Raw genomic sequence first — 13,091 nt, 5'->3', positions numbered from 1 at the left:
ATCATCTCTATATTTATTCACCTGGACACCTGGATGTGTGGACTCAAATGGCCAGGCTGCTGAGCTGCTGTATTGCTGTGTCCCTATATTTATTCACCTGGACACCTGGATGTGTGGACTCAAATGGCCAGGCTGCTGAGCTGCTGTATTGCTGTGTCCTGCTTATTTGGTTAATGCGTGTTCAAGGCACTACCCGCCCTGACATCTGCTTTAAGGAGCCTTAAAACAGGGTCTTCATGAAGTCCATCTACATTTTTTTTGTTTGTTTCAATAGCTCCAAGTAATCATAAGGAAAAACAACTTGTTTTTAAAATGTTGTAAGAAGCAAAGATTTTCAGTGTGGGACCTTGAACAACTAATGGTAATGTGGTCTTGGGTCCCATGAGGAACTAGAGTGGCAATCCTGGATGATACGTTAATTGTGCCCTGGAACTAACAGCGTCAAAGTGCATCTCAGTCCTGGGAAAGGAGCTGAGATGCCTTTCAAGCCTTCCTTCTAACACCCCCAACACCTGGACAAGGGCAGTTCCGGGCATCTTAAGGACTTTGGGAAATACACTGTTTTGTGTGTGTGTGTGTGTGTGCTAGAAATAGTGTTCAGAGTAATATAGATTACAAAGTTTGTTCTGTGCTTTGGGTCAAATATTATAATTATAAACTCAGCAGCCACAATGGGGAAACACTTGCAAAGCAGTGTTCTCCGGGTGGAGTTTAGTCAATAATCCCATTGTCCCAGACTTCCTTGAAGTGCTCTAACCAAAAATCCTGGCCCAGACTCTGCTGAGATTGTTTTCTCAAGCCTCTTTTCCTGATTCTAAACAATTGGAAATGTTATGAATATAATTCTATTGTCAAATCCCACTTATTCCGGCTCTCAAATACAAACCACCGAGAGAACAAAAAATAAACAAAGTGAACACAAGACACAAACGGAGGAAGAGGCCATCTGCAGAGGCTGCTGAGAAAGCTTAGTTTGGGCACAAAGACTTAAATTTTATTGAAGTATAATTGATTTACAAAGTGGTGTTAATTTCTACTGTACACAAAGTGATTCAGTTATACATATTTATATTCTTCTCCATTATGGTTTATCACAGGATACTGAATATAGTTCCCTGTGCTCTACAGTAGGACCTTGTTGTTTATCTGTCCTTTATATAATAGTTTACATCTGCTGACCCTGAACTCCCAGTCCTTCCCTCCACTACCCCCCTCCCCCTTGGCAACCACAAGTCTGTTCTCTATATCTGTGAGCATGTTTTTGTTTCATAGATATGTTCGTTTGTGTCGTATTTTAGATTCCACATCTAAGAGATATCATGTGGTATTTGTCTTTCTCTGATTTACTTCACTTAGTATGATAATCTCTAGGTCCATCCATGTTGCTGCAAATGGTGTTATTTCATTCTTTTTTTATGGCTGAGTAATATCCCATTGTATATATACACCACATCCTCTTTACCCATTTGATGGACATTTAGGTTGTCTCCATGTCTTGGCTATTGTGAATTGTGCTGCTATGAACATTGGGGTGCATGTATCTTTTCAAATTATAGTTTTGTCTTGATATATGCCCAGGAGTGGAATTGCAGGATCATATGGAAACTCTATTTTTAGTTTTTTGAGGAAGCTCCATACTGTTCTCCATAGTGGCTGCACCAATTTACATTCCCACCAACAGTGTAGGAGGTTCCCTTTTCAGCACTCCCTCTCCAGCATTTTTTATTTGTAGACTCTTTAATGATGGCCATTCTGACCTGTGTGAGGTGGTACCTCATTGTAGTGTTGGTTTGCATTTCTCTAATAATTACTGATACTGAGCATCTTTTCATGTGCCTATTGGCCATCTGTATGTATTCTTTGGAGAAATGTCTATTTAGATCTTCTGCCCATTTTTCAATTGAGTTGTTTGCTTTTTTGTTATTGAATTGTAGGAACTGATTGCACATTTTGGAAATTAATCCCTTGTCAGTCACATCATTTGCAAATATTTTCTGCCAGTCCATAGGATGTCTTTTCATTTTGTTTATGGTTTCCTTTGCTGTGCAAAAGCTTTTAAGTTTGGTTAGGTCCCGTTTGTTTATTTTTGCTTTTATTTCTATTGCCTTGGGAGACTGACCTAAGAAAAACATTGGTGTGATTTATGTCAGAGAATGTTTTGCCTATGTTCTCTTGTAGGAGTTCTATGGTGTCTTGTCTTATATTAAAATCTTTAAGCCATTTTGAGTTTATTTTTGTGTATGGTGTGAAGGGTGTGTTCTAGCTTCATTGATTTACATGCGGCTCTCCAACTTTCCCAACACCACTTGCTGAAGAGACTGTTTTTCTCCATTGAATATTCTCTGGCACAGAGAATTTTTTTTTCTTTTTTTTGCGGTACGTGGGCCTCTGACTGTTGTGGCCTCTCCCATTGCGGAGCACAGGCTCCGGACGCGCAGGCTCAGCGGCCATGGATCACGGGCCCAGCCGCTCCTGTAGCATGTGGGATCTTCCCGGACCGGGGCACGAACCCGTGTCCCCTGGATCGGCAGGCGGACTCTCAACCACTGCGCCACCAGGGAAGCCCCCTGATGGCTTTTAGAGAAGGGTCTTTAAAGGCAAGGTGAGGGAGAGGGTTGCAAGGTGCGTGATCAGCTCATGAACGTTCTTCCAATTGGTTGGTGGTGAGGTAACGGTGGTATTTCTGGAATCATCATCATCAACCTTCTGTTTCCAACTGGTCTGGGGTCTACGTGCTGGTCGTCAGTATATAGTTAACCTCTTCCACCTGGTGGAGGCTTTAGTATCTGCAAAACAACTCAAGGATATGGCTCAGGATATTATCTATAGCCCTTGAGGAGGAACTGTAGCCCTTGATTTTGTTTTATGGCCAAACTATTATTATTTTGTCTCACTTGACTGCCTTCCTTTGTTTCCTCATTTTCTCACTTCCCTGATTAAATTTTTCTTTTTCTTTTTCTTTTTCTTTTTTTTTTTTGCGGTACGCGGGCCTCTCACTGTTGTGGTCTCTCCCGTTGCGGAGCACAGGCTCCGGACACACAGGCTCAAGCGGCCATGGCTCACGGGCGCAGCAGCTCTGTGGCATGTGGGATCTTCCCGGACCGGGGCACGAACCCGCGTCCCCTGCATCGGCAGGCGGACTCTCAACCACTGCACCACCAGGGAAGCCCTGTAACCTGATTTTTAAATCTACTAAAGTGTAGGTCTCTTTCCATATCAATAAATATAGACCAATGCCTGACTTAACCGCCCCAGAGAAAGCTGAATCCCAAGCTAGGGGCAGGAGGGTGTGCGATGGGACAAGGGCAGGGACAGAGGGAGGAAGCTCAGGTGCCTGTGGTGCTGAGTACAGAGGAAACACATCTTTCATCTCCAGGCCCCCTACTCACACTCAGGGGTCTCTGAAGCGAGGGTGGGTGTGGGGATTGAAGTGCAGGTATTTACAATGCAGTGGGACCTCTCCTGCCAGTCACTGGGCTCAAATCTTCCTTCCACTCACAGAATTTCTCTCTGCACCTTATCATAACTTCTCCTCCCCCCTTATGGGTTCCCATTTATGGAAAACCAGCGTTAGCACCTTGGACTGCTCTGTGCTTCTCTTCTTTTCTCTCAGGTGTCTCTTCTGCCTTTTTTCTCTGGTTCCTGGAAAACTTCTTCAAACGGATGTTCGAAGTCACTAACTCGCTCGTCCCCAGCATTCCTCAGTGCTACTCACTGCCTCCGTTTGTTTTTAATTTCAGCAGTTACGCTTTTAATCTCCAGCAATTCCTTTTTGCAGATTGCTCCTTTTCCCCCGATGAACCGCTCTTACTTTATCAATGTGATGGCCCCTGGCGTCTCACCGAAACTCCGAATTAGGGTTCTTAGTGATCCTGTTTCTTGCAGCCACTTATCACCGAGAACCATTTACTCCGAACATTCAGATGGTTCTCGGTTGACTTTCGGAGCCTTGCCCCAGCCTGGGCGCTTTCCTCTGCTTGTGTCTGCAGATGGGCACGTGGCCGACTCGGAGCCTGGTGAGGAGTACGCGGTGTCTGTTCAGTTCTGCCGGTTCCCACTGACTGTGACTCTTCTCTGGTTTGCATGGGATCAAGAGGAGACCTCCACGGGCTCAGAGAGTTCTGGCAGCTTCTCCTCGTGGGGGGTTGACATGGCTGCACAAGACAGCTGGGCAAGGAAGGAACCGCCTCTGCTTCCAGCCATTCAGCAGCTGACCCTGGAGTATCTGTCCCGCAAACCCCCTCTAGACATGCGTGCAACTCAGGCCCAGCCCTCCCAGCCGGTCGCCGGCAGCCCACACCGCAGGCTCCTGCACCAGCTGGATGCCCAGAACCCTCCCACTTCCTCAAGGCTTGGCTCCAGCCCAGGAGCTGTGAGTGAGGGGCATAGAGAGGGGAGGGGACAAGGGTTGAGTGTCTTTGCTCAGCTCCCTGACAGGCTTGCTTCCCTTAGACAGGTTCTGTGGCAGCAGGTGGTGCCCACCTGGCTGGACTCAGACCCCCTTTGCTTTCTGCTGAAACTCCCGAAGCTTTAGGTCTCTGGGCAGGACATGTCTCTAGTTTCTGTCTGTGGTTTGCAATTTTTAGGATTGTATTGGTTGGGCCCTTTTAGCTGGAAATCGGGAGAGAGAGGAATTCATAAATATGTGGATCTCTGTGGCCCTTGGCAGTTGGAAGCCAATGTGGATTTCTTAAGTCTTATTGCCTGAGCAGGTCGTGGTTTCCTCAGCTTTGAACCCAACCCCTTTAGATAGACACGGCCCACCCATGACCAACTGTGCCCTTTGGTGGTACACACAGCCCCACCCGTCGCGTTGTGAGAGTCTCCAGCATACAAGGCAGCTGCTGCACCGTCACGTGGGGAAGAGCAGCCCTGCAGGGCATCCGTCTCAGTTACCATGTTGGTTTCACCTCCGGGTGCCTTCCTCTTTGTCCAGCCCCTTTATCTCACTGTCTATTTTCTAATCCCTCTTTGCTTTGTTTCTGAAGCCTCTGCTTTCCCCTCCATCTGGGTGGGCTGGGCTGTGGGAAAAGGAAAAGAAAGAAGAGAATGCAGGCGGAAGAAGGCTCAGGCGCAATGGGGCGTTGTGGCTTTATTCTTAACTGCATTCTTCAAGCGAAATCCTTTACGTTTAGGGTATCTCTTTAAGTCGTTTTACTTATTCTAACAAAATCTTATGAAGTGGTCCTATATCTTTTTTTCCAGCTTATATTCCCTAGAAAACAGACCTAGAAACAAAACTTAGGTGTTCAGTCTCTACCAGGAGAACCTGCAGGTGGGGAGGGGGATAGGGGGAGTGAAGTGGGGTCCACAGCAGTGTCCAATTTGAAAAAATTACTAATGTAAGTAACATGTTAGATTCTGTGGTTCTCAGACTCGAGCATGCAGCAGAATCCCCTGGAGGATTTGTTCAAACACGGGTTTCTGGGTCCCACCCCAGAGTTTCTGATTCAGTGGGTTGCAGGTGGATCCCAAGAACCTGCATTTCTCACAAGTTCCCGGATGATGCTGTGCTGCTGGCCCACGCGTTTGAGAACCACTGTGTTAAGTCATTTAATATTATGAACAGAATGATTTACCAAACTCCTATGTATTTCTAAATCTCTACTTCTTTCCTAGTAAAACATTTTCTAGTAAAATGCTCATAGAGATGCATTTCATTATGAGCTTAATTCCCCATTTAGTTGTTTCTCTACATTGTCCTTCTGAATTTAGCCATTTTTCCCTTTGAGGACTGTAAACCTCCTTATTCATTATTCTTATTTTCTTAGAAATCAGCTTTATCAGAAAATGTGGGTATGTTATTTTGAGATATAGCTTAAGAAATCAATAGCAATTATCTGCAACCAGAATAAATATCATTAAAATAAAGATGTTACCTGCTTGCAGTTATTTACTAAAGACCAAAGGTAAAAAGAGAGAATAACAGCAAAGCCCACTATGTCTTAATAGTAAAGATATGGGACCTGCATTAGAAAACACAAAAATCCAGCAAGGTGTCAGCAAGGCCTGCTCCCTCTGAAGGCTCTAGGGGAGAATCCGCTCCATACCTCTCTGGTAACTTCCAGGGTTGACTGCTGTTACGGGCTAAGATATAACCCCCCCAAATTCATATGCACCTCAGAACGTGATTGTCTTTGGAGATAGAGTCTTTTTTTTTTAATCCTTCAGTGGCTTCCCTAAGCCTTATTTTTTTTAATTTAATTTTTATTTTATTTATTTATTTTTGCGGTACGCGGGCCTCTCACTGTTGTGGCCTCTCCTGTTGTGGAGCACAGGCTCCAGACGCGCAGGCTCAGTGGCCATGGCTCGTGGGCCCAGCCGCTCTGCGGCATGTGGGATCTTCCCGGACCGGGGCACGAACCCATGTCCCCTGCATCGGCAGGCAGACTCTCAACCACTGCGCCACCAGGGAAGCCCCTAATTTTTATTTTATATTGGAGTATAGTTGACTTACAATGTTGTGTTATTTTCAGGTGTACAGCAAAGTGATTCAGTTATACATATACATATATCCACTCTTTTTCAGATTCTTTAAAGGGGAAATTAAGTTGGAATGAGGTTGTTCAGGTGGGCCCTATTCCAAGTGGCTAATGACCTTGTTAGAAGGAGATTAGGACATAGATACACACAGAGGAAGACCAGGTAAAGACAGAGGGAGAAAACAGCTGTCTTCAAGCTAAGGAGAGAGGCCTCAGAAGAAACCAACTCTGTTGACACCTTGATCTCAGACTTCGAGCCTCCAGAACTGTGAGGAAATAAATTTCTGTTGCTTAAGCCACACTGCATCATGGCAACCCTAGCAAGCACACACACAGGCCACCCTTGGTGGTCCTTAGCTTGTAGATGCATCATTCCAATCTCTGCCTATGTCTTCCCATGGTGTCCCCCCCAGGTGTGTGTCTGTGCCTCTGCTTCCTCTTCTTATAAGGACACCAGTCATTGGATTAGGGCCCACCCTGATCCAGTGTGACCTCATCTTAACTAATTATATCTGCAAAAACGCTATTTCCGAATAAGATCATCTTCTGAGGTTCCAGATAGACGTAAATTGGGGGAGGGGTGGGGAGAACACTATTCAACCCAGTACAATGTGCAAAAATTAACGACCCGCCAGCAGGCATGTGAATCACTGATAAGCTCCATAGGAGTGGTTTTCAAACTCACCTTCTTGTTAGACTAGGTTCTGATTTAATTGGTCTGGAGCGGAGCTTAGGCTTCACTTACTCCAAGTCATTTTAACGAGCAGTCAGTGTTGAAAACCACATTTTAAAACCACTCATTGGGACTTCCCTGGTGGTGCAGTGGTTGAGAATCCGCCTGCCAATGCAGGGGACATGGGTTGGATCCTTGGTCTGGGAAGATCCCACATGCGGTGGAGCAACTAAGCCTGTGTGCCACAACTGCTGAGCCTGCACCCTAGAGCCTGCGAGCCACAACTACTGAGCCCGAGTGCCACAACTACTGAGCCCGCGTACCTAGAGCCCATGCTCCGCAACAAGAGAAGCCACCACAATGAGAAGCCCATGCACTGCAGCAAAGAGTAGTCCCCGCTTGCCACAACTAGAGAAAGCCCGTGCGCAGCAATGAAGACCCAATGCAGCCAAAAATAAATAAATAATACATTTATTAAAAAAATAATAAAACCATTCATTATGCTATTTATTATCATCAACATTAGATCAGTAATCATAATGCAATTGGGAACGTTTATTGGGTATTTAATATCTCGGGCATTGGGCTAAGTACTTTACATATATTACCTGAGTGACAGCATCAGTCCAGTTCTTACCCCCATTTTATAGATAGGGACACAGAGGGTTAAAGACACTAAGAAAATCACCAAGGGACACAAAGCTAGGAGTGTTAGATCGACACCTGGGCCGACTCCAGAGCCTCGGTTCCTCTCTGCCCTTAGATCTGTCCAGATTCAGAGCCTGTCATCTTCCTCTCATCTTCACATAGTCTCAGTTATTTAGAGAAATCGTAAACATTTTCAGATGAGTAATTGCTTGTCTTCACTACAAAGAAATAAAACAGCTTGAACGTTGATTTGAGGGTGAGTCACGAAGGTCTTTAGTTAATAAATGATGAGGCATTATTTTTATTATCCACCTTGGAGAGCAGCTGATATGACAGGTGATGCTCTATAAACCTTGCATCACACAGTGGTGCCTCTTTATGCCTGTGAAATCACCTGTTCTAGGTGATGGTTGCAGACTCTTGGGTTTCCTGTCTCGTCTCTGAGTCTTGCTATCATCTCCTTGGAATCTCGTTCTGTCCCGGCACCAGGGCTTCTGCTCTGGACCTCTCCATTTGCAACCTTCCAGACTCTTCCTCTAGCTTTTAGAACTTCCTCCTCCCTGTTGTGAGCTCTCTCGATGCCTCTGGTGTCCTGAATAAGAAACTCTGTCCCTGCGGGACCTGCGCCCCCTTCCCCGCTGGGGGCACAGACACAGGTGCTTCTTCAGCTTCAAACCTGAGCCTGGCACCTCCACTGCTGCAGGCAGATCTGAACCTCATTGGCCCACACGCTTCTGTCCTTGAGCGTCGGCTGCCCATCGCCCTGCTCAGTACCCTTCTTTTCCCTTTTTTTCCCGTCTAAATGCAACTCATTGTTGAAGGATCTGTTTATGTCCCACCTTCTTCACGAATGTGACGGCTCTGGGTCCCAGCAGTCCTTTCTTTCCCTGAGGCCCTCACGCATTTAGAGTCAATCCCATTCCATTCAGATCTCAATTCCTCTGCATTGGCTGCCCATGAATTGATCCTGGCTCTCTAAGCCGTATAATAAGCTCCTCACAGAGGCAGAAGCAAAGCCTGCTCATCACTGGTACTGCTGCCAGCCTCGTCTGCATGATGCCAGGCCCACCACTGGAAGCTGTAAATACCTGATGGTTAGTTTTCCTACCTGCAGCTCATCATGATGCTTCATACAGATCAGAAAAGCATTAACTTTTTGGTATTAAGATACCCAACTAATGCTATCGGATCATGTTAAAGACATTTTCATTGAAACTAGAATTAATAATGACATCCTTCCCCCTCATGGAGACCCAACCCAAATGACTTTCTTTATGATTACACTATTTTTAACCATTATTAGGCTCTGTGGTGGCGGCTTGTTGATTAGAAATGGAATCCATCCACGGGGGTCAACGTGTGATTGTCTGGCCAGTGCTAAATGTAGCCAGAGGCACCCTACACCCAGTGGTCAAACCGAAGACACACTGGAGTCAAATACTGTGATGTTCCTCTAAACTTAGAATCTCTCACGTGAGAATTTGTTCAAGAAGGCTAAACGAGACATCTATGGAAAAGCCAGCTGCCGGTCATCAGGGGTCATTCCCTGTGGTTTCAGGGGCGGGCAAGCCCCTCTCCTGAGGTCCTAAGTCTCTTGCATCCCTGCATTATTTTTACCTTATTTCCTACCTTTGGCCTTTGTATTTGGAAGATATTCCGTTACTCTGGTTCTAAGGATAATTTAGAAATCAAAACTTGAGCATAGATCTGATGATGACCTGCTCCAGCATTTTATCACGACAACCCAAGTTAACATAATGTCTGTTTGGATTTTAATGACTAGGAAAAGCTAAAAAAAATCACTTGGTTGGAAGCTCTTCGAAAGTATCTAATTAGGCTAGAGTTGTGCTTTCTGCAAAATGAAGCAATGTGATCCCTTCCAGCATTCCATGAACAGTTGTTTGAATCTTTTATCAGATTGGCTTTCTGCTCATGCGAAGGGGAGTAACTCTCTTTGTGTAAAAATGACTTGAAATTTAAATAAAAGTGACTTTAAAAGAAAATTAACAGGATGGGTACACCTGGATTTATGAGCATTTAAAAATAACTTGTACACTTAGGAAATATGTACGCTTAGGAAAAAAAAAGGAGATGCTTCCCTTGTTCTTGGAAGATTGCCTTAGGACAGACGTAAATGCTTGTGTCTTTGATTCAAACTTAGTTAAATTTGACAAGAGATGGGTTTTAGGTCTCCCTGGTAACTACAAACAGCTTTTAGTACTTTATTTCAGGAAAAAGTCTTCAGCCTATGACGTTCATTGGCTTTGGTACATGCCAACCTCTCTCTAGACACAAAAACATATCTCAGACCCAGAGCTGTTTTGGCAGCAGGCAGCGAGCTCAGAGCCGATTAGGAAGCACCGGCCCCAGGAGGCAGGGGTCTGATTCCTGACTGTACGTGCAAGAGTCAAAACCAAGCCTTCCATCCTTGTGACTGCAGTGTCTGTTCCCTACTGGGAACCTAAATGTGTGTGTGTGTGCATTTCTTTTAAAGGTATGTAATTTGTTTATATTAATTTCTTTTGTACTTTTGAAAGATGGCAGGCTCCCAGTCATAAAAAGAGAAACTAGGCTAGGTATTTCAAGTGGGAAGGGATTGAATAAAAGGATTTGGGTTTGAGCTGTTTTGGAAAGGCTAGAAAAGCAAGGAAGGACAGCTCCTGCAGAACCCCTGCCCTGCTCCACAGCATTTGCCCCTTTGTAGCCGGGGAGTGGTTAAAAGCACTGACTGTTGTCACTGCTACAGTTGGAGCCAGTGCTGCTGCCACAGCCAGAAGCAGAATCCCCACTACCTGCCTTCTGATCTTGCACTAGCGCCCCCTACTGGCAGAACCTAAACAGACCGCCTGCTGGCAAGGATTCTGAGAATTGTAGTTTCCACTCCTCCAGCATCTGAGATGCAAAACAAAGTATAGAGGACTGACAATATGTGGTCTGGATGGTATCATAGTGCTTTAGAAACTAAGTTATCATAGGCCTTTAACCACTTAAACATTTATTTTATTTTACTTTATTCTATTTATTTATTTATTTGCGGTACGCTGGCCTCTCACTGGTGTGGCCTCACCCGTTGCGGAGCACAGGCTCTGGACGCACAGGCTCAGCGGCCATGGCTCACGGGCCCAGCCGCTCCGCAGCATGTGGGATCTTCCCGGACCAGGGCACGAACCCATGTCCCCTGCATTAGCAGGTGGACTCTCAACCACTGCGCCACCAGGGAAGCCCTAAACATTTATTTTAAATTAATTTTGTTGTGATACAAAATACAAAAAAATCCTTTTTGACAATTTCTTTTATGGGAGAGTGAAAAGATCACTTTTTTTAAAAATAAATTTATTTCTTTTTTATTTATTTATTTTTGGCTGCATTGTGTCTTTGTTGCTGCGCACGGGCTTTCTCTAGTTGCGGAGAGCGGGGGCTACTCCTTGTTGCGGTGCGCGAGCTTCTCATTGCGGTGGCTTCTCTTGTGGCGGAGCACGGCCCCCAGGCATGTGGGCTTCAGTGGTTGTGGCTCGCGGGCTCTAGAGCACAGGCTCAGTAGTTGTGGCGCACGGGCTTAGTTGCTCCACGGCATGTGGGATCTTCCCGGACCAGGGATCGAACCCGTGTTCCCTGCATTGGCAGGCGGATTCTTAACTGCTGTGCCACCAGGGAAATCCAAGATCACTGGTTTTATATTAGAGAATATCTTTGTGTTTAAAGAGTATTTCGGGGTATTTTAATTCACGCAATTCAAAAGCAGCTAAGTATGTTCATAAAAGGATAGCTCTTGCTGGGCCTTGCTGTGTCATCTATGAAAAGCATGCCTCTATCTTTAGTTAACCAAGTTATCTGAAGCTCAGCTGGAGGATTTGAGAGGTTATATTTGACACTGGCTGACATTTTTCTGTGTCAAAATGCTTTCTCTGGCGGTTAAATCACCTGTTTGACCTCTGAGATTTTATGTACTTTAATTGCATCCTTTATATGTTTAATTCTAATGGGAAATTATTTCAGATAAAATAATCATCTGCAAGTTTACTTAAAATGAAATTGTTCTGCTTTGGAAAACCAGTACCTACGTTGACAATAAATCTCTTTTAAGTTACTCCTACTATGCATATATGTGTATATTCTTACTTCTTTAATCTCCATAAATCTTTTCAGTAAGTCTATGAAGTGAGCCAGCTACTACTGACCCCAGTTTTTTTTTTTCCAGCTGTGTTAGTCGACAGGTCATTAGCTGTAGAATCAAGACAAGTCAGGTTCTATAAATAAATATTATTACAGGTTGCTTATGAATCTGTATCTATAAGACCACTCACAACTCCTATTCCAACAGCATTAATTTTCTCATCGTGCCACAGTCTAGAGCAGTGGTCTTCACACTGAGGCAAGCATACCATTTGGAGGTGTGCAGAGAAAATCACAAGGCAGAGGGCCTGGCTACTTTGAAGGGAATCAGTTTTCAGAGCCTCAACGCACATATGTCCAAAATGGATCTGTCTGAGGATATGTACATGATGAGGATACAGGTCTTTTCCTAACATCCTTCTCCCCCTTTGCGGAAGGACTCCTACCTCTCTTCCATCTTCCTATGATGTATTGACCTGGGGTTTTAAAACCTGTGGGGAACCAAACAGTGGGACAGTTTGGAATATTGGTAAGAAAGTAACTAAGAAAGAAAGTAAATGACCCTAATGATTTGATTAAACAACTTTTTGTAAGTCTGGTGGTTTCCATTTCTTTCCTGACAGCAAGACTGTAGGAGTCTTAAATGGCATGTTGGTTAATAGAAAAGTTAAAAATAATTTTGATGATAGATTATTCTGTAAATCTTGGCATTGAGAAGGAAGCAAAAGAATTGAGTAACAATACTGTAACAAAACTCTCTCCATTCCCATTAATTTATTTATACAGACAAGTTTTCTTGGCACATAAATTTATAAAAATGAAAAACAGGAATAGAATTGATGTTGAGCCCTAACTCATTCTAGTAATAAAAAATCTTCAACCACAGATTACATGAACTAAGTGGAAAACCCCGGACTTTTTTAACATTCTTCTAGAAAAGGGGCAGTGCGTTTCTAACAAAATTTTACTCCTGAGTAATAATTCTTTTTCAAGATTCATCATATGTTATGTTTTTGTCAATTGTGTTCTAAAAGTAACTGTTATAACCCAATCAGAAAGGATTCTAATAGTTAGAAACATTGTCACAGAAAAAAATGTTAATTAAACGTCAATTTATGTACATAATTTATTACATGCAGAAGTATTTATTTACCTGTCCATTAACATAATACACA

General features: G+C 44.2%; 1 protein-coding gene across 1 annotated transcript in view; it reads left to right on the top strand.

Moving 5' to 3' along the window:
* SLC22A3 (solute carrier family 22 member 3) overlaps nucleotides 1-13,091 on the top strand; it is an 88,385-nt gene that overhangs the window by 26,416 nt on the left and 48,878 nt on the right. The window lies entirely within an intron of this gene.

The sequence above is a fragment of the Aethalodelphis obliquidens genome, unplaced genomic scaffold, assembly GCF_003676395.1.
Source record: "Aethalodelphis obliquidens isolate GAN/ISIS:26980383/991018 unplaced genomic scaffold, ASM367639v1 scaffold3, whole genome shotgun sequence".
NCBI lineage: Eukaryota > Metazoa > Chordata > Mammalia > Artiodactyla > Delphinidae > Aethalodelphis > Aethalodelphis obliquidens.
The sequence above is the reverse complement of the archived record's forward strand: the minus strand, read 5'-3'. Positions and strand labels throughout refer to the sequence as shown.